The 19,100-nt window shown below is 44.5% G+C and overlaps 2 long non-coding RNA genes across 3 annotated transcripts in view; one reads left to right on the top strand and one right to left on the bottom strand.

The window, feature by feature from the left end:
* Positions 1–1,345: 1,345 nt before the first annotated feature.
* LOC308177906 lies at positions 1,346–17,677 on the bottom strand. 2 transcript variants are annotated; one of them, XR_013939478.1, is made up of 4 exons: positions 17,296–17,677; positions 16,753–16,875; positions 16,441–16,625; positions 1,346–1,657 (listed from the first exon to the last, which is right to left on the bottom strand). It is a non-coding gene; the product is annotated as an uncharacterized lncRNA (long non-coding RNA). The 2 variants fall into 2 exon arrangements; XR_013939479.1 differs by lacking the exon at positions 1,346–1,657 and having other exon boundaries at positions 16,400–16,625; positions 17,296–17,574.
* Positions 13,282–19,100, top strand: part of LOC308177907 — an 81,581-nt gene continuing 75,762 nt past the window's right edge. The window contains exon 1 of the long non-coding RNA XR_013939480.1: positions 13,282–16,407. This is a non-coding gene — a long non-coding RNA (uncharacterized lncRNA). The remainder of the gene's footprint in view (positions 16,408–19,100) is intronic.

Raw genomic sequence — 19,100 nt, forward strand, 5'->3', positions numbered from 1 at the left:
TTTTAAGTTATATTACTTAAATATTAGTTGAAGCAATCTCCATCCCCCTGCCTTCTCACTGTCAAAACTGCTGTCTTGTAAATGGTGAGCATTTACAACCCTTTATTCCATGTCTGAATATGAATTTCAATTCAGCTAGCAAGAAAGAAATTAAACATAGCAAGTAGAAACAAGACCCAAAATATTTTAGGTACAATCTGTTCAGGCAGGAAAAGGATAGAAAATAGTGACAGATGTTTGAAGTCCAAGAGATATGAACTCCTACGGTAGCTGTAAAAGTCTCTTTCAGAGAAAAAGGGGGGGGGGGGGGGGGGGGAAACAAACAACAGTGGCGCTTTTTCCTTCAAGAAATTTCACTGGAGTCTGAGCATCAAGCGCGCAGAAAGCAAATGATTATTTTATAGGTTTACACATTAAATGACATGTATTTCCACAACTTGTCAGAGCAATCAGAGTTACAGATAAGATGGCTGAAGACCCCTTGATGTTAAAACAAGAGGTTGGCATGATGCTCATGAAACAGCTTTGGAGCATCTCCTCAGGATGTACGTGGATGCTCAGGATTGCAGCGGTGGAGCATGGCTTCCCAGGGATAATGTGGCCCCAGGAATGTGTGCTTCTTCCGAATTACTACTCTCTAGGTCAACCTGAACTTAGGCAGAATAATGGCTCAGACTTACTGCACAAAGTGATCGTGTTCAGCCTCCCTTATGTGTCGCAGGAGCTGGGGAAGCAGGGTAGAGAAAAAATTTGCATTGCCTGATGGGTCTGGTACACTGTGTTTGGGGACAAATATAGTAAAACCTTTATTTGCTTTAGAAGACTTGCTCTCTGTTTGCGTTTGTATTTCATTTCTGCCTGCTCATTTTCAGGCACTGTTCTATTTATATCCACATCTTTTGGGAAGCAGAAAATTGCTTTACTTGGACCTTTCAATCATGATCTTTTCCATATGAGTTGATCTTTGCAATTTTCCAAGCGCAGGTAACTCTTCCTGCAACCGCCAGAACTTCTGTCTGATAACATTTTGTTGTAAGGAGAGATCTGAAGGTCTGCTGCAAACGATGGCCAAGCACAGGCTTCAGTAGTCTCTCTTCTTGTCCTCTGGAAAAACTGATTGGCACACTAAATTTACTATATAGGGCGTTCATAATAAGTCCCATGCTCACAGATTGCCTGGCTGATGTAGAACAGAAATTTCTAAACTCTGGTCTAAGAATTAGCACTATTTATTTGTACACTGCAGCAGCCTCAGCCCTGGGCTAAATTCAAGGTCCCCCTGTGATAAGGGCCAGGCAAACACACTGTCAGCCCGATTCGCCCCAAGGATCTGCAGCCTAACAGGAGACGCTGGAGCCAGGGCTGGAGGAGGGCTTGCTGGTGGTCTTGAGAGCACTTGCTGGAGTTCCTCAAAGCTGATTGATCACACGGTGCTGGCAGGCCTCCTCCTTTCCAGCTGGTAAATGTCATTAAAAGACAGCTATAAATACATTAAATACTTTCCTAATATTAGTTTTCCATGTGATCCGCGGCTGCTGTTGCCACAGGGAAGCTGATCAAGAATGTGAGAGGAGGTGATGTCGGCAGCGATGAAGACGAGGGGAGGGCTGTGCAGTTCTGCCTCTCCATTAAGACGTGATCCACGTGGGGCAATAACCTGCGAAGGCAGAGGAGAATTAGTGAGGGAGCATTTATCTGTTGGTTACTACTCATTGATTACTTAAGACAAAAAGCTTGGCTCTGGGTCTTTGCTCAGCAAATTATGTCATTCTTGCTCACAAAAGGGAGAGCTCACAGTACAGTTTCTAAATTAAAGCTGGTGTTTCAAAATTAAAAGCAGACAGGGCAGATGTGCCTAGGAGAAATTTATATCCATATCTTTTGGGAATCAGCTAATCACTCTGCCAGGACTTAAAATCAACCTTTCCTGTGTAGGACTCAATTGCACCACACCTATATAAGCCACATTGAATAACGTGGAATTAAAATGTTACCAGATATTTCCTTAACTTTGCCATGTGAAAAATGAGGGCAAATACTGATGAAACCCAGAAATTCCAGGGATCCAACAACATGATTTAATAATACTCAAGATGATTTTACAAAGAAAGAGAGGGTTCAGAGTCCAAGTGATCGTCTCTGGCTTAATAGGCAGACATGTAAGATACTAAAAGATTGATTAAAACCATCTGAAACTGGAACATATAGTATTACTGATAATTCTTGTAGAGATATTGTGAGACACATGCATTTATTTTGGATCCCAGGTACGTTATAGTGATGCTATATTGTTTTATAGGAAAACTTGGCCAGAACAGGTCAAAGAAAAATCATTCTTCTCCTCTTTTCCCCCAAAACAGCCATTTTATGGAAGATGTTAAAAATGAGAATCTGCTATTAATTTGCAGAGTTCAGAATGGACCCATTTGATGTTTCAGTTATATTTTTCTTATATCTTTCTCTTTAAGAATAGCCTAGTCAAACTCAGGGTTCATTACTGAATTGGGACGTAATTGTGATAAAAAGCACTAATAAAAATATCTGAAGCATTCACTAAATTAGGATTTTTTTAATAAGGTCAAATATATTTGGAAAACGTTTCACCTACTATAAATGACTTGTTATATTCCAAGAAAAAAACTAATTTTCTTAAAAATTTTCCAAGACCCTTGCATGCAGATGTGTTATATACCAATGTATAAGTTCATAAATAAACACACAAGTATATAGCCACACAGTTGTTGGCTTCTGATATTAAACTTGTCAGCCAGAGAATCATAGAATCATTTAGGTTGGAAAAGACCTCTAAGATCATCAAGTCCAAACGTTAACCTAGCAAACCTAGTCAGTTAACTCTCATAGCTTGGTCACTGAAGCTGGCTGCCAGGCTCTTTCAAAAGGGGGTGTGCTAAGAATTTTATTCCAGCTCCCAGAGTGTATTGGAAGGGGTAAAGAGACTTAGCAGTGATGAACATCCCTCCTGCCGCAGACCTATGCCTTCAGGCCCCTCAGTGACTTCTTGCTGTAGGGTAGCTGCTGGTTGGAAATGGTTGGGGTCTGGACTACCTCGTTAGCAGCCTTCATTACAGACCTCAGCATGCCTGATCTGCAGCAGCCCAACGAAGGAAGAGGCTTTGTCTCTCTTCTTGTGCATGTACTGCATGTATGTCTTGTGCTGTGTTAAAGCACATCCTTCAAAAATGTTTTCATTTAAAATATTTTTAATTTTTGTAAATATTTCAGAAAGTATTCAGGCTGGTTTTTAATATGCTTCCTTAAAAGTTGTGGATTGTTCTGTCAGGGTGCAAGGGATGGAGGAAAACAATGCATATTAAACACCTCTGAAAGACAACATGAAATAGCTTCTTTATACAGTAGAGATGTCACAGCTGTAAAGGTAGCTAGCTTGGATCCTTCTTGGGGATCTCTTCTTTCCAATAATATAACGTTTGATAAAGTTTCTAGCCTTGCCATTTCATGAGATTTTGAATCATAAATCTGTTCCTGCTTCGGGAGTCAGACTAAATAATCCGACAGTGGGCCCCCTGCCAGTGCGATCGGGGAAATAGTACTTTTAGAGGACGAAAAAAGGAAATATTTCTCCTGCGGGTTTTCTATGTTATTCTTATTTTATTTTATTTCTAAATTGCAGCGGTGTGAATCTGCTGATGGGCTTGGAAAGTTGGAATCAGCCCTGGGGGAAGGGACTTGTGGGCAGCGCACAGGTGGAGCAGGCGGGGGGGGGGGACATGTGGAGCCCTGCGTGCTGCCAGCACTCGTCTTTTCTGGGGGTGCAGCCAGGAGGGTCCCCCTGAGCTGTAAAAGGAGCCTCTGCCATCTTCTCCAGGGTTTCCAAAGCACAAGGACCTGGATGGTGCAAGGACACCAGCTCACCTTATATCTTTTGGGACGCTGCCCAGCGGCAGATCCAGCATGGGAAATGTCCGTGCTCCCGTGCACTGAGGAGGTGCCAGGGCAAAGCAGGCAGCATTGCTGGGCTAGTGCGAGGGCAGGGGGCAGTGGGCTCTCTGCGGCTCCGCCGGATGCAAACTGGGGATGCTCATGGCATGACCCATGGGCAGCCCGATCCTGTTAGGAGGTGGGCCTGTCCTTCGTTGGCAGCACAGGGAGGTCCGTAATGGTGAAGGTGCACAAAAAAATAGAAGCTAAAAGGGCCTTCAGGCCCAGATAGTGAGAGTTCCTCTGTAAGACTGATCTGCTGATGTTGCTGAAGTGCATCCAGAAATGTTTTTTGGTTTGGTTGGGTTTTAAGGGCTTTTCATCACCAGGAGAGCTGTCAGTGAGAGCAGTGATCACCAGTGAGGCTGCCGTGAGAGCAGGAGAAGTGCAGTCACCCAGCTCTGCAGCATGAGCGCTGGCTGCTCGTGCTGGCAGCAGGACAGGCTTCAGAAGCCACAGCATGCAAACCCCGGAGGCACCGTGCCTCCTGTTTCATCCTTCAGCATAGAAACATCCCACTGAAGTCTGAAGGAAGAATGCACATGCCCTTTGAGTGGGCAAAGAGACCTTGCCAAGCCTTGCAGATTCAAGAGGAAGTGGGTACAACACACAGCAGAGGGGAAAATAGGAAAAAAAAAAAAAAGAGAGAAAAAAAAAAGAAAAAAAAAAAAAGCCTTACAAAAAAAAAGCCTTACAAAGCCTCACTATGTCTGGAGTACACCAAGCTGAGGACAAAATGAAACTCAATGGGCGGTTTGTGTGTAGGTGAGCTCTCACCCCACCTTCCAGGAAGATCAGGTGTGACAAAGTGGTTGATCGTTGTTTCATTCATTACCTGGGACACTCGAGGCACTGTATAAATCAAAGCAGCCCAGAGAGACTTGCAGAGGGATCATGGCTACCCTTGCACAACCCAAGATGTAGGGAATCTAAACAAAAGAAAATGTAGTTTTCCTCAAAAAAAAAAAAAAAAAGGTTTAAAATGTCATCCGCAACCCAACAACTAATTACCCATGCAAAAAAAGCTTGCAAAACTTGATAAATATAAAAAAGCAAGTTCAAATATATAGAGAGAACCACCCAGAACTCTGTGGTGCCCAGCGATAGGATGAGAGGCAGTGGGCACAAACTGCAGCCCAGGTTGTCCTGTCTGAACATGAGGAAAAAATCCTTGGCTGTGAGGGTGACTGAGTGCTGGAACAGGTTGCCCAGAGAGGCTGTGCAGCCTCCTTCCCTGGAGATACGCAAAAGCCATCTGGACACAACCTGGGTAATGTGTTCTAGGGGACCCCGCCAGAGCAGGGCAGTTGGATGAGATGATCTACAGAGGTCCCTTCCAACCTCAACCACTCTGATTCTGTATAATGTCAGATCAGAGTTTGATGATCGTGCTCTTCATCTCCTAGGGGTCATGAGGAGTCTCCAAAAAGTATGCTTTGGACAGTAGATGGGTGATTTTAGACAAGAAAGACTTCTCCGAACTTGTAGGGCCCTGCTATTTTTCTAGTCATGTTAGTTGTTTTCTGATTACAGTATTATTTGCTGTTGGTCTTCTGGGAGTGCCACTGGCATCATTAATCAAAACCCCACGTTGCTTACCAGTACCGAAGGATCCGTACTGCATCATCAATCATAAATGCAGCGAAGGGTGCGCTCTGGATAGCTAAGGAGAGCGAGAGAGCATGCTGGGGTGAGGGGAAGGATAAGGGAAGAGGCTTAATTATCCAGTGGTCTTTGGTCCATCGCTCATGTTGGAAACATCTCCACAGCTCTATTTTGGTTGTACCTCCCTTTTAAATCCTTGTAAACAGCAGTTAAGATAGAAAGCTTCATTCCGCTGCGCAGGGTACCCCACTGCTTCTCAAGCTATTATTTTAATAAGGCCTATTTTACAATTAAGGCACCATGGGCTTTAAATTACATATAAAATAAAATGTGGAAATTGAAGCATTAAGCACGCGGCTGCCGTCGGAGCCACGGCAGCCTCGCATTAAGCGTCTGCCTGTTCTTCAACAGAGCGACAGAAGGTAGAGGTTTTGTGCTGCGGAGGGAGACGAGCAATAACCACCCCTTCCCAGGGGAAGGCACCACTGTGGGTTTTGCTCGGCGATGTGTTCCCCCCGGACGGGGCAGGATGGTCTGGAGGCAGCAGGATGGTGCTGAGGCTGTGCTGCGGGGCTGGGCGAGGTCCCCAGCACGGCCTCGTAAAGCCCGGTGGTTTCGGTTACGCTTGTTGCCGTTGCCGCGGTCGGCTGTGATGCGAGGAGTGACTCTCGCTCCAGATGGTTGTAAAGGTTAACGAGGAATTTATGCAGAGCTATATACAAATCAGACTGAATCTTCTGGCTGGGAACAACAAGCCACCAACATAAATTCAGTTTTCCGAACATATGTAGCTTGGTCACTAAGGGAAACTGGAGAACGGCAAGCTGCTCTGCAGAACATCACCTCTCACTGCTGCTGGTGGCAGGGAGGGGACGGCATCGCCCATGGCACAGGAGGGGGCCCGGGGCTTCGGGGGCTGCTGCAGAACAGAAACCTCCCTGGGGCCCTGGGAGCCAGCCTCGGGTGCGAGATGCACAGGGACCTCTCCTGACACAGAGCATGGAGGAGGCGTAGGGAGCCTCCCTCCCTCTGCCCAGGTCCCACAACTCCCTTCTGATCGTGCTTTACCTTCTTTTCACTATGTCCATTTGTTTAGGACATTCATCTGCTACCCCACTGTGCCCAAAGCTTGCCTGCTCCTCCCAGAAACAGTGGTCACAGTGGCATGGGACTTATGTTTCTGTTTTCCTGTGTTTATTTATTTGTCAGTTATAAGCAGATTAAAGCAGGGTGCAGCAGAAGCAGCCAAAGAGCTGTGAGGAACAAGGGAATCTTTGACCTGTCTCTGCTGGAGGTGGCCGGTGTGTCCGCACAGCGTGGTCCTCTGCTGAGCGAGCTGTCGGGTAGGGGACAGGGCAGCCTGCTGGAGTTAAAACTCTGGGTTGTGTCTCCTCTGAGAGCAGGGAAAGAAGAGGGAAAGCTTCTGCTTTGCCCCCTCTTTGCGGTCTCCCAGGTCATAAAAGTGTTGGCAAGCACTCTGCCCACTGGAAAAGGAAAGCATATGCTGGTGCACCTTGTGATACACAATAGGACGTACTGTGTGTGTATTGCTATCTGCCTGTCTGGCTCCTCTTTTTGTGAATGTTTCTCCAATTTGATGGAGCATAGTTCTTACCTTTCCTGGATATTTTAACTCCTTGTCTCAAGTGCTTTATTGAATTAATCATTTTGCTTGCTTATATTTAAGATTGATTGTTTACGATTCTCTCCATTGCCTTGCATGCAGCAGAATGGGGCTGTTGGTGCTTTCCCATGCAGGTCTGGCTGGGGCACGGGGCATTGACCTGCTGCTGGCTGGGGCTGCAGGAGAGGCTGAGCTTTGAATCCTTGCTGCTTTATGCCAGCGGGATAGTGGTTGGTGGCTTTCATATAAATCAAAAGCAAAGAAAACTTTCAGTGCAAGACTGCCCTCCTGATCTATTTTACCTTGTGCAATAGTCTATACGAGCAGGAATACTGTGAGCCTGTTTTCAAGCGTGTGCTCCCCATACACTGACCCCCATTACTCACCTTTGGGATTTTTTCAAAAATGTTTTGCCATGCCCTGTCAGCTTTCCCTGTGGAGCATTTCTTCCTGCTGTGCAGTCCTATCTATGGAGTCCCCATGGTGTCAAGCATCGCTGAAGTCCCTGGGTATAGGTGGGATTGACGTGGTTGTAGATCCAGCACTGACCATCAGTGCAGGAAACAATTTTAATCCCCATGTTTGAGGCTGGGAAAAGCGTCCCACGACCACACAAGATGCTTATTATTGTACAATGCTCTGGACCACAAACCAGATTCATAAAGAGCCCAGCTCCACCCTGTCTGGGCTCATAAGGCTTTTTTGGCAGCATCTCTGTCATTTGAAGATGGGCTTGGGGCAGCCTGGAGGAGACTCCCAGATCTCAAAGAGGCACCTCCAGCGGGAGCTCCTTCCTGAGGAGTGCACAGCTGCCCACAGGTAGCTCTGCTTCTGCTTCTCTGGCACTTTTCTTCTGCATCTGAAGGAAACAACAGACGCCATAAAATACCAACAGCACTAGCTCCTTCCCCTGGAGCAGTAAGTCCAGGCAGATTTCCAGTGGCTAACATTTCCGTACATACTCTAGTTCACCAGGCTTGAGGCTTGTCAACCCAAACAAGACTGAGGCTTTCCCTCTGCAATATTAAAAAAGCAAAAAAAAATAATAAAATCATAAATCCTCCTGGCACCGCTGGCTCACGCCACTAAGCTATTCCATGCCAATCCTATTGTTAAACTGTAAGCATCAGTTTCAATACTGTAATAAAATACTGCATTTGAAATTTTACAGTTCCCCATTAACCTCCTTTCTCCCCCTCTCACCCACCTATTACATCATCTCTCTCTCTCCTGCAGCCTGACATTGCTCTGACATAAAACTTGAAGCTTCCCCACCTTTCACTTTTCCATTCTTCCCCTCTTTTTCAGACCCTTTAGCTGTCACTTGTGCAATAGAACAGCTGAGCCAAAGCAATAAAAGCGCTGCACACCGTCCCCAAACACCCTGAGCGGATTTTAAGCCATCCATGCCAAATACCACTGCTTCTCACAGTCTCTCACACATACGCCCCATCTCGTCCCCAGCCTTCATTTTCCCCAGTATGTGTACTTGATACCCAGATTTTTTTCTCCATGCAGGCACTGTTGGTCTGAAACCAGCCCTGCTTTCACAACTTGCCCTTCCAGGGGAGCATTTTGTTCTGTCTGTCTGAGCTGCCAGGCTTTTTAATCCTGGAGACGCCCCATTTGAGGATATTTTGTGGTCCCTCAGGAGCTGGGTAAACAGTAGCTTCACCAAGTGCCATCTGGGTCCATCACTATGCTTTGTGCTGTTCTTTCCGTCCCTCGGCCTTCTTCCTCAACACAAAAGTAACCTCTCTGAAGTCAGTGAAGTCACCATAGCAGAGGAACTCAGCAGATGGCTGAGATCTCCGTAAATTATCTTTTGCTGAGTGAAGGCTGCATGTTCTTCCCCTCTCCCCACCCCTGTAGTTTGTCTGATGGGAGCTGGGCATCCAGGGAGGTGCTGGACACTTGGATGTAGCACCAAAGCGCTGAGTCAAGAGAAGACTTTGCCAGTCCCAGCATAACATTGCAGTTGGCCAAATTCAGTGCAAACATATTGCCATTGACTTTGTTGGTCTTTGTGCAATGAGAGTCTCCACTGCAGTCTCAGCAACTGAGAAATCAGAGAAATAACAGAAGTGGTCTATGAGGAACAGAAAGCGGTTTTGAATGAGTGATGCTTGAGTGGCATTTTTATGTTCAAGGAACCATGTGGATATTCCCTGCTTAGTGCTAACCACCCCATGGGGTGGCCTGTGTCAGTTGGTTCCCACCCTTCTCTTTTGGATGCGTGATCTGGGACAAGATGGGGAGTGGTTTGCCTTGGGTGCAGGTGAGGGTGCCCGTGCTGGGGGTGCCCTTGCTGAGGGTGCTGCTCCTTCACAGGCTGCCACCAGCCTCTTGCCCTCCTTGGTAAGCACGGTTGCAATTTTCATGCTTTAAAAAAAAAAACTAAAAACAACCGTAGAGTATGCTCTGACAGTAACAACAATGTAGAGCTTGTGAAAGTGCCAAATTGAGTCTTTTTCTGTTTTTTATTTTTTTAACTTTATCTTCTGTTTGGTTCTCTTCTACTTTCAGTGTCAAATAAGATGAGATTTTTAAACTGCTGCTATTTCAGTTTTGTTTGTCCTCTATAATAATGTGGATTTCTGATGTTTGTTCCTTGCATAAGAGCTGGGAATATTGAAGACTGGCTGCATTGTGAGCTCTCCCCATCCCTGTGTTTTATACATGCACACACACCTCGAGTCTGACTCTGATCCGCCAGTGATCTCAAGCCTACCTAGACGGACCACGCTCTCTAGGGATCTGTCTGCTGCATCCGCCTCAGGCCTTTCCTGAAGAGAGACAACTAATTGGGAAAAATTATGTTGCATTACGTGTGGTAGCTCTGTGATGTGGGCTCTCGTCTGCAGGGAGCTCGGCTGAGGCCTCCCAAACTTGCTGATGGCTCACGAAAGCAGCAAGGGCTGGCGAATCATCGAGGCAGATGTTTGTGAGGTGGAGGGTTTTAGAGATCCAGGCTGAGGGTTCCAGTTCAGCTTCATGATTAATTAGCGAACAAGTCCAGTATGTGGGCTAAACTGTTAACATTAGATCTGACAATGGACATCCAGGCTTTTCAAATGCTCTAATTGATGAGTTTATTTTTTAAAGGCTCAAGGGTCTTATTTACCTTTCAGAGTTTCAGCCTACACGCTGTTTTTATTTTGGGTGGAAAAAAGTGCTTTGACATAGAGGGTGAACTTGGCTACCTGCATGCTTGCGTTTAGCTTACTTTCCTTCCAAACCTCCCTAAGGGTGCAGGAAAGAGAGGGGGAGAAGACGAACGAGGCAGTGACTATCAGATTAATTACAGATGCTGGGTTAGCTGCAAAAAGTAGTGGAGAAGGAGGAAGCGAGGGAATAAAGTCTGACCTCATCCAGTCTTTTCTTTAAAAGAAATGAGCAGGTAGACTTGTAGAGAAGCTGTGAGCGAGACCCCAGCACTGCTCTGCTGATTTCATCGGAGGATGCCCACTTACACGAGCTGAAATTTAGCCTGCAAAGGTTTCATAGCCTGTAAATACAGTTTAAGGCAAAGAAGATACATAGGTTTGGGAAAGGGGAGAGCTTTCCCCAAACAAATAGAGACTCATCTAAAAATACCAAAATAGGTTATGTGACTCCTCAGTTGCTTTCAAATTATGTGGCAGGATCATATTTGTCCTCCCATGGAGCTTGTCCCCTGTCTGTGACTGGTTGTGGCTGAACGAGGGGACATTTCAGTATTTATTTTCTTTCTGTTGATTTCAACCAGATTGCCCGTGCTCTGCTTAATGTAGTGCCTGCTGTAGAAGTGGGGCGAATATTCAGTCACATTAAAAATAAATCCAGAAATAGCAGCTTATAAATTTGGATTTTTCTCCTATTATTATTTATGGGTGAATCCTGTCAGATGCATAAATACAATATCTTTGTAGGCCAATGCTGGGATTTATATCAAAAGGGTTCTAACATATACTTCAAGTACTCAGCTGCAACTATTATAAGCTATTTCATGTACAACTAGAGACAAATGATCTCTCCCATGTTTGTCTTAACGTAAAATGCAGTTGGGTTGCTTGAATTCGGTTCCAAACCTCCTGCTTGGGGGAGGGGGACAGGAGATTTATGCCCCTTTAATATAATCAATTCTGAACATATCTTTAGACAAATAATTTTAAAATCTGTGCATCAAGAAACACCTCTATTAATTTCAGGATACATGATTTTATGCGTTTTTCCTGTGCATTAAAAAAGGGATTAAATTTAGAAAAAAAAAAAATAAAAGCTCTTACTCTGTTCAGAAAGCAAATTCTAACAAGAACATTTTGAAATAAAATCCCAGAAGGCAACAATCCCTCCAACAATTAAACTGGGAGAAGGTCCCCTGAGGGCAGACCAACAAAATTTAGTAAAAATAATTGCCGTGCTGGGTCCTTGCTCTATTTTAGCTGAGTATAAGCAGACACACAAAAAAATAACCTACTGAGAGCAAGAACATTCCTACATGAAACAGGCTAACAACAGAGCCATGTAACTACCTGGCCACACCACTCGGCTTTTGCTGGCACGCAGCACAGATTTTTATACTTCAGCCAATATAAAATAACAATCAGGCTATTTACAAGGCTCTGCCAAATATTAACCTTATATCCAATTCTCTTCAAACCTTTCAAAGTCTCTAATGTGAACCATACAAGTTCCTCATTACTTGATAATATTCTGTAACTACGATGTTATGGGCTAGTTATATTTTTTAAAAGATGGTGTGTTTATGCAAAGATAATGGTGCGGTGCATTTTATGCTGAGAAACTCAGCAATTAATTAATTTATAATCCCCCTTTACTCTTCGCCCCCCCTCCGCAAAATAGAATAAAATAAAAGATTAATTTGCTGGAGAAAACAGGTTCACGTTTGCCCTTAAGACAGAGCACAAAATGACTTTAGCATGTGCGCCGCGGTTGGACCAAGTTGGATGCTCACAGCCAGGTGAGAGCTCTTACAGAAGGCAGTTGGGAACGAAGAAAGCGTGGAGCTAACTCTTAAAAACTGAAGATTCTCCCCCAAAGCGAGGAGCTCTTAGGGTGGCTAATTGCGAGACAAAGGCGTCCTCCCTGACCATGGGCAGCACCGCACGGGAGGGCAGCACCGACAGCCGAGCTGCGGGAGGGAGCAGGATGCGCGGCGCGATGCTCCAGCCCCTTCTTTTCTGCGTCGGACGTGCTGCCCTGCATTTTCCTTTTAATTCCTCTCCTTCCATTTTTTTCTGCCGCGCTCTCCCGGAGCATCTCCGTTATCTGAGGAGCCCGGCGGCGGGCAGGGAAGGGGCAGCGAGGCCGAGCGCCCGGCGATGCCCGGGGAGGCGCAGCCCCGGCTAGCTCCGCACTGCCCCGGCCGGAGCTGGGCAGGTGTCCGGGGACCCCCGAGCCTCTGCCGGGCCCTTCCCGAGCCTCGCCGTGAGTCCCCGGGGGCTGTCGCCTCGCAGGATAAGCTTCTGCCCCCCGCAGCCGGGCTCCTCTCTTCTTCCGCAGCATCCGCGAACATCGGCCGGCGAAGGCGCTGCGAGGATCGCCGGGTTTCTTCTCCAAGGGAGCCCTTAAGTCTGTTTCTTTAGACACGTTTTTACCAGCAGTGCTTTTAACAATAGGTTACCAGATCCATCACACAATCTGACTAAAAGCCCGTATTTATTTCCCTAATTTTATAAACATTTAATAGGTCCTTATTAAACACATCAGCCAGCATGATTTAATAACACAATCAGTCTAGAAGTTTAAGAAAATTGAAAACAGGATTTGAATGTAATACAGCCACAATTACCGGAGATTATAGGCAATCATTTCCATATGTCTGCAATGGGGAGCTGCTAATCTCTGTTTGCGTGGAGGTGATTTCCTCTGGAACACTTCCCAGCCTTCAACAGCGCTAGTGCTGAACAAATTAGATTTGAAAGTCCCCAATTTTATGACTAAGGTAATATACTCTGTGTATTTAGAGAAACACTGATTTCCTATTTTAACTGGCTTCCAAATGCTGGACAGAGACCTCTGCTTCATTTAGTTTGGCTCTGCTAGGTATATGGTAAAAGATTTTTTTTTTCTTTCTTTAAAGGGTCAGCACATGTATTTTTGGGTGTCTCGGAGATATACGGCAAGTTCCCTCCATCCATAAGAGGGAAAGAGTTAGCATCACAATCCAGTGACATCATGGCTGAGGAATGCACGGCAATTAGCCCTGCAGTACTGCAGGCAGCCTATGGCCAGGGGACAAGCAGCTCCCTCCTGCTAAACTTTAGGAGTCCTAACACCTTATTCCCTGACCTACCGCTTATGAGATCCTGAATAGCGTCACTTGTGTTTTGTGGGAATTCATCTGGTAAACTAGGCTTTTTGTGCATGGCCTTGGCTCGGCTTTGGCAGTTACTGTTGAAAATAGGACTGCTGTTGGGAAAGATTTCCTGTTCGGGGCAGCCAGGAGCTGGGCTGATTTCAATAGGAGCCAGTGACTGGTGGAGATGGGAGAGCTGCAGGGAACTTTACAGCTGCGAACGTGCCAGCCCCATTGGGGAACATCGGGGGGCCTGGCCTGATGGTGTCCAAAGCATTTTTAGAATTTATTTTGTCAAATGATTCACATTTATGAAATGTTTATGGCAGAGTCATACCAGAGAGCTCAAGAAAGAGAGCAAGACAGGCTAAAGGAAATCTGTGCTAGCCAATAATGAGGGACGAACAAAGGAAGGATTGCATTCCTCATGTGTGTGCACATATTTGCGAACAGCATCACTTGTTTCACATCCCTGTCGCTGGATGGGGGCATTGGTGAGCTCCTTGAATGAACCTCTGAAGGGAGATAGAAGTAGGCTGTGCTGGGGAGGGAAGGAAGGTGCACATGCAGCTGAGTATCTGCTGTTCTTATCTTTCTAGTGCTCACATTTTTGAAGCAAGTTACGTTCTTGTACTATTACAAAGGGCCTTTCTTATGGAATGTGGCCCTGTGGACCGAGAGTCACCCCCCACGACTTCGCAAAATCAGAAGGCTGATGCTCATGTGCTGGACTAGGAAATTATAAAGAAGGTGCCTCCTCTGGACAGACTCATTTGTGGCTAGGGAATCTCCTTTCTCAGCTGAAGGAGGGAAAAGTGGCCAAGAGCAGCCCCAAGTCAGGACTTTAGCTCATGCTTAACTCCATCACTATTTGAGAAAGCACTTAAGGCACATACCTGATTTAAAACACATGTTTATTACACCTTGACTTCAATTCACTTGTGGTGCAGAACAATACATGGTGTCTGGACACTGACTTTTCTTAGAATGGCACATGGTCTTTTAGCTGAGCACATGCTTAAGGACTTTCCTGAACCAGAGGATTCCTTAACCCAAAATATATAATTTTATTTTACCACTTTTGGTTGTAGCAAAATTTAGTATACTTAGGCTGAAAATTTGTAAAGAAAAATAGAGAGAAGGTAACTTTCACAGTATTCTTGCTAAAAAAAAGCAATCAACCAACCCTTCCCCCCCCAAAAAAAAGCAAGCAACCAACCAACCAAAAAAACACCAACAAACTGAACCAAACCAAACAGAAAAGACAAAAAAAAAAAAAAGAACAAAAAACCACCACCACCACCACAACAAAAAAAACACAGAATAGAAAACAGAGTCTCAGAATAGAAAATACAGTCTGGACATACATTTTGATTAAGAGTTGGCTTCTGACAATTGTAAGCAAACTTATAAGGTGACAGTGCCAGCACTTGTCAACTGCAGTGACACCATGGAAGCCACCAAAGTGAGTTTTGTTACCTGTTGTCCCAATACAACAGTGATGGAAGTTACATATGCTGAGGTATTGGGGTGACATGGTTTTATCCATAAAACCTGACATGGACTGACCTTGGAAATAACAGCTGAAATTCTATATAATGAATTAAACAAACAGTGACAGGATTCAGTAGATAAAGACTTAAGTGTGTCTTTTTAGTTTCCAGATAGCACAGAACAAACCTGGCCATGTAATGAACAACTATACCATAGCACTCATTTGCAAAGCTTGCTTCTAAGATCTGTCTTCAGCATGGTTAGACCAAAAGGAAAAGAACACATTGGTTCTTGTAATAAAATAAATGTACAATCCCTGCACATTACTGCCTTTGTAGTTGCTTTTACCCTAAAAAATCCAGCTCTAATGCACAGTATATTTTTCATCATAAACTTGCTCATGTATGCATTCCAGATGGCGTGAAGAAGGGGTTCAGGAATTCTAGTGGCAACCGCTACTATTACGAAAATAAAGGTAGGGCCCAGTTTTATGATGAACCTTGATCTTAAGGAGTTTATAACTAGACTGGCTCCAAGTTATACTTGGAATACATGGATATATTTATTACATCAGTGGATTCCTTCACCCACTTAAAAAAAAAAAAAATCTGCCTCGTTCTTTTTTTTGAGAGAAGAGGTTGCTTGCAGTTTTAAGATGTTTCATGGCCTTCATTCCATACAGAAAAAGTTGATTAAAAGGAAGTTGGCAAGACAGCAGCCTCCAGTATATTGTAATCACTCTCCATTTGGAAACAAAACATTCTCCCACATTCCAGCCATCTAGGTTAATTAACTTTGCAAAACGTTATGGTGTACAATAGTGCAAACTCATTTGGCTGTGTAGTTTTGATACAAAATACCTTTTGATATGAATAACTTTTTCCTTGGAAAGGTCCATTAATAAGTATTTACATCAATACACAAAAATATGGCAATTAAGGATACTAGAGTGGTCTATTAAGCTCAACGTTTATAGGAAAAGTGTTTTCCTTCTTTCCTTTTTAAGTTCTTGCCAACAAGAAATATGAGCTCAACTGAAATAGGTTTTAAGAAGAGCAAGGCAATAGGCCCCCATTCAGGAAAGGCTTTCAACACATGCTTATGTTCCGTTGCTTTCGCTGGGATTTAAGCACATTCTTAATTTATTTGTGAACAGAGTTGTTTTATTTTTATGGGGAAATCTTTACGGTGGACACTTTTTTATGATAATGTCTGAGGCTACAGCCTTGTAAACCGGAATAAGGTTGGCACGGTGTGAGGCAGGAGCCAAACCTGGGAGACAGAAACTGGGATGTGAGGCTGGGCATGCCCAGAAGGAACACAGGGACAGAAGGTCCATCAGGAAAGGAGTCAGGGGTACGGCCAGGAGCGAGGACCACCATGGGCCTGAGTGAGCTGCACTGCAGAGACACTGCAGGTAGAGGTAAATTCTTGTACTTTTAGTCAAAGTAGTTACCTAGACCATGCATAATCCAGAGGGAACTCACCCCACCTGAAGGGGATCGTGCCTGAGATGCATGTTATGCTAGCACAAGTCGCTTCAGGAGATGTTACTCTTTTTTTTTATGGTGAAAGGAGCATGGGTGGTGGCTCTGGTGGGGAGAATCCCATCCCAGCTCTCTGACTTCATAGCTCTTCTTCCTGTTTCCATGAAAAAAAAAAAGAATCTGTCAGAAATGATTGTTTACCCCTCCAGCAGTAACAAGAGCATTGTAAGGAATGGCATTATTTAGTAAATTATTTTTTGCTACATAATTAAGTGGATTACCTTGAAACCAGCAACTATAGAGCTGGTTTCTGTTGACCTCAACCCATACTGTTGAAGGAAATAGAAGCTGGTCTGTCTGTCTGCAATGCTTCCTTGATTTCCAATTTGTCTTCTAGGCTGTGGCTTAAAGATTCAGGCACATGTTGGAGTAAGACACAAGCGAGTGAGCTAAACACGAGGCAGAAGCCTTTGCAGTAAATATCCTGGCTTGTGTTATTTTTTTGCTCTTTGAACTCTAAAAGCAGTTATTTGTCATTTATTTGATATCCCTTGACAATAAACATGACGTTTGTGAAGAACTAGTTACTGATAAGCTATCCAATAAGGTCAAAACATGCAAACAAATGACAGCAACAATAATATAGATGTTAACCACTGCATTCTTTTTTTTTTCATAACTTTTTAGATAGTGTACTACTGTATTTTTGTTGGAAGCATATGGTACTATAGCTTCTACAATAATTTGTCTTCATGCACAGAAAACAGAAAGGATTTCAGGCATTTTATTTCCTTGTCAGCTACAATAAATGCAAAATGATTTACCTTAAAGAGCAAAATATCGGGACTAAATTTTTCAAAGCTTGTTTTTGTTGTTGTCATTCAGAAAACAAACTGTAACCTTATAAGTAGACAAACAAACAAACAAACCCCTTTTATGCATAACTCATAAGCTCATTTCCTTTGATTCCTGCGAGTGACGTCATGGAGCCCAGCTGTTGTGTTTCTGTGATGATTTCCCTTACTCATGTTTCACCCAGCCATTTCAGGCCCTAATGGAATTATTTTGAGTGAAACCTGTTTTTTTCACGGTTCACCTCCCACATCAGCTGATACCAGGAACAATTCTCTGGGCTGAATGGAGGGTAGATACAGGCAATTAAGTAGATTTTAAAGATTGTTTTTCTGTTTTGTTTCTAATCACCCCCTCACCCTTATGCAGATCAGCATGTGGGTGTCAGGGCTGTAAAGGTTGCAGATATTAAATTTGATGTTGTCTAGTGTTTATACGCTTGGTATCTGCAGTGGCGTCCAGCAGCCTGGACATGCGCGTTGGTCTCCTAGCTATTGCAGGAGAGAGTGAGGTGCCTCCTGGTGATATTTGGTGTGAGGGAGGGAATCTGGATAATTACCTGTGACCAGTTTTATTGGCTGTTCTTTGCTCATAAAAAACTGCACACAGGGATGGTACTTGATTCATACCATGCAAGCATCTCTCTGAGCATCAGTATGGCACCTTTGCATACTCATGAAGAGATTCTTCACTGACCAAATGCTTTCATTTTTAAACAAACAAAACAAACCAACAAACAAAAACCAAACCAACAAACAAACAAAAAAACCAACAGGGTGATGGAGCTATTACCCTTCCATACCACCCCCTAAAGGTGACAGTGCTCCCTGGGTTAGGGGGAAAGCAGTTTGGTGCTCTTTTGGTGTGGTTCAAGGCTACTTGTCCACTCTCCTAGGAGACCATCCAGTGCACTCGGGTCTGATCCCGTGCACAGCAGATAGGCAGCAGATAATAGGATTATCTGCCAGGTGGCAGGATTAGGGACCCACAGAGCTGTTTAGATGTGGTGCTTTCGGTGCCTGAGACATTTACAGAAAAATTAGGCTTCAGTGAAATATGCAAGCGGTGTGTGCTTTCTCTTGGAGTAATTGCATGAGAAACTCTGAGATTAAATGCTGGTGTCATTTCTGCCCCTTGTGACCACCTTGTGCTGATCTAGAGCAAGAATTGTGTGGATTTCTGAGTGCTTAAATTTGTAACACTCTTTGTTTCTTCATGGAGCCATTGTAGAAGAAACAATCAATTGTGTATGAGTGCATGTGTGTGTGTAAATGTATGTGGGAAAGTCTCTTGTTTTCATTGCTATTTTTTTTTTTAATATTGCTGCTGTTTTTTATTTACCTGCTGCTGAGATTTTTGTTTTGTTTTGTTTTGTTTGTTTTGTTTTTGTTATTCGTACTTCCACATTGGTTGGAGGCATGGAGAGATGCAGGGGGACCACTGGCACAGGGTGGTGTAGGGATAAGCCAGTGACTGCCGAAAAGCACACATCCCACCTGCAGTGCTTTAGCTGATGGGCCTCAATTAAGGACACACTTACACTGCAGTTCCTGCAAAGTCAGGAGGCAGAGGGGCAGCTCCAGACTGGCTTAGCCCCATCAAAGACCTGATTTGCACATGCTTCTCTTTCACCCCAAGGCAGCTGTAGTGACTCTGGGGCTGACTTGTGCAGCCCAGTCTGCTTTCATGTCCTCTCCCACCCAGTCCTTACCCCAAGTGCAGACCCTTTCAGCCTTCCTCCCTCCCCATTTAGTGTGGGGCCTCTGCCCTGCTTTGC

The sequence above is a fragment of the Anser brachyrhynchus genome (assembly GCF_964034855.1).
Source record: "Anser brachyrhynchus genome assembly, chromosome: 14".
NCBI classification, from domain to species: Eukaryota; Metazoa; Chordata; class Aves; order Anseriformes; family Anatidae; genus Anser; species Anser brachyrhynchus.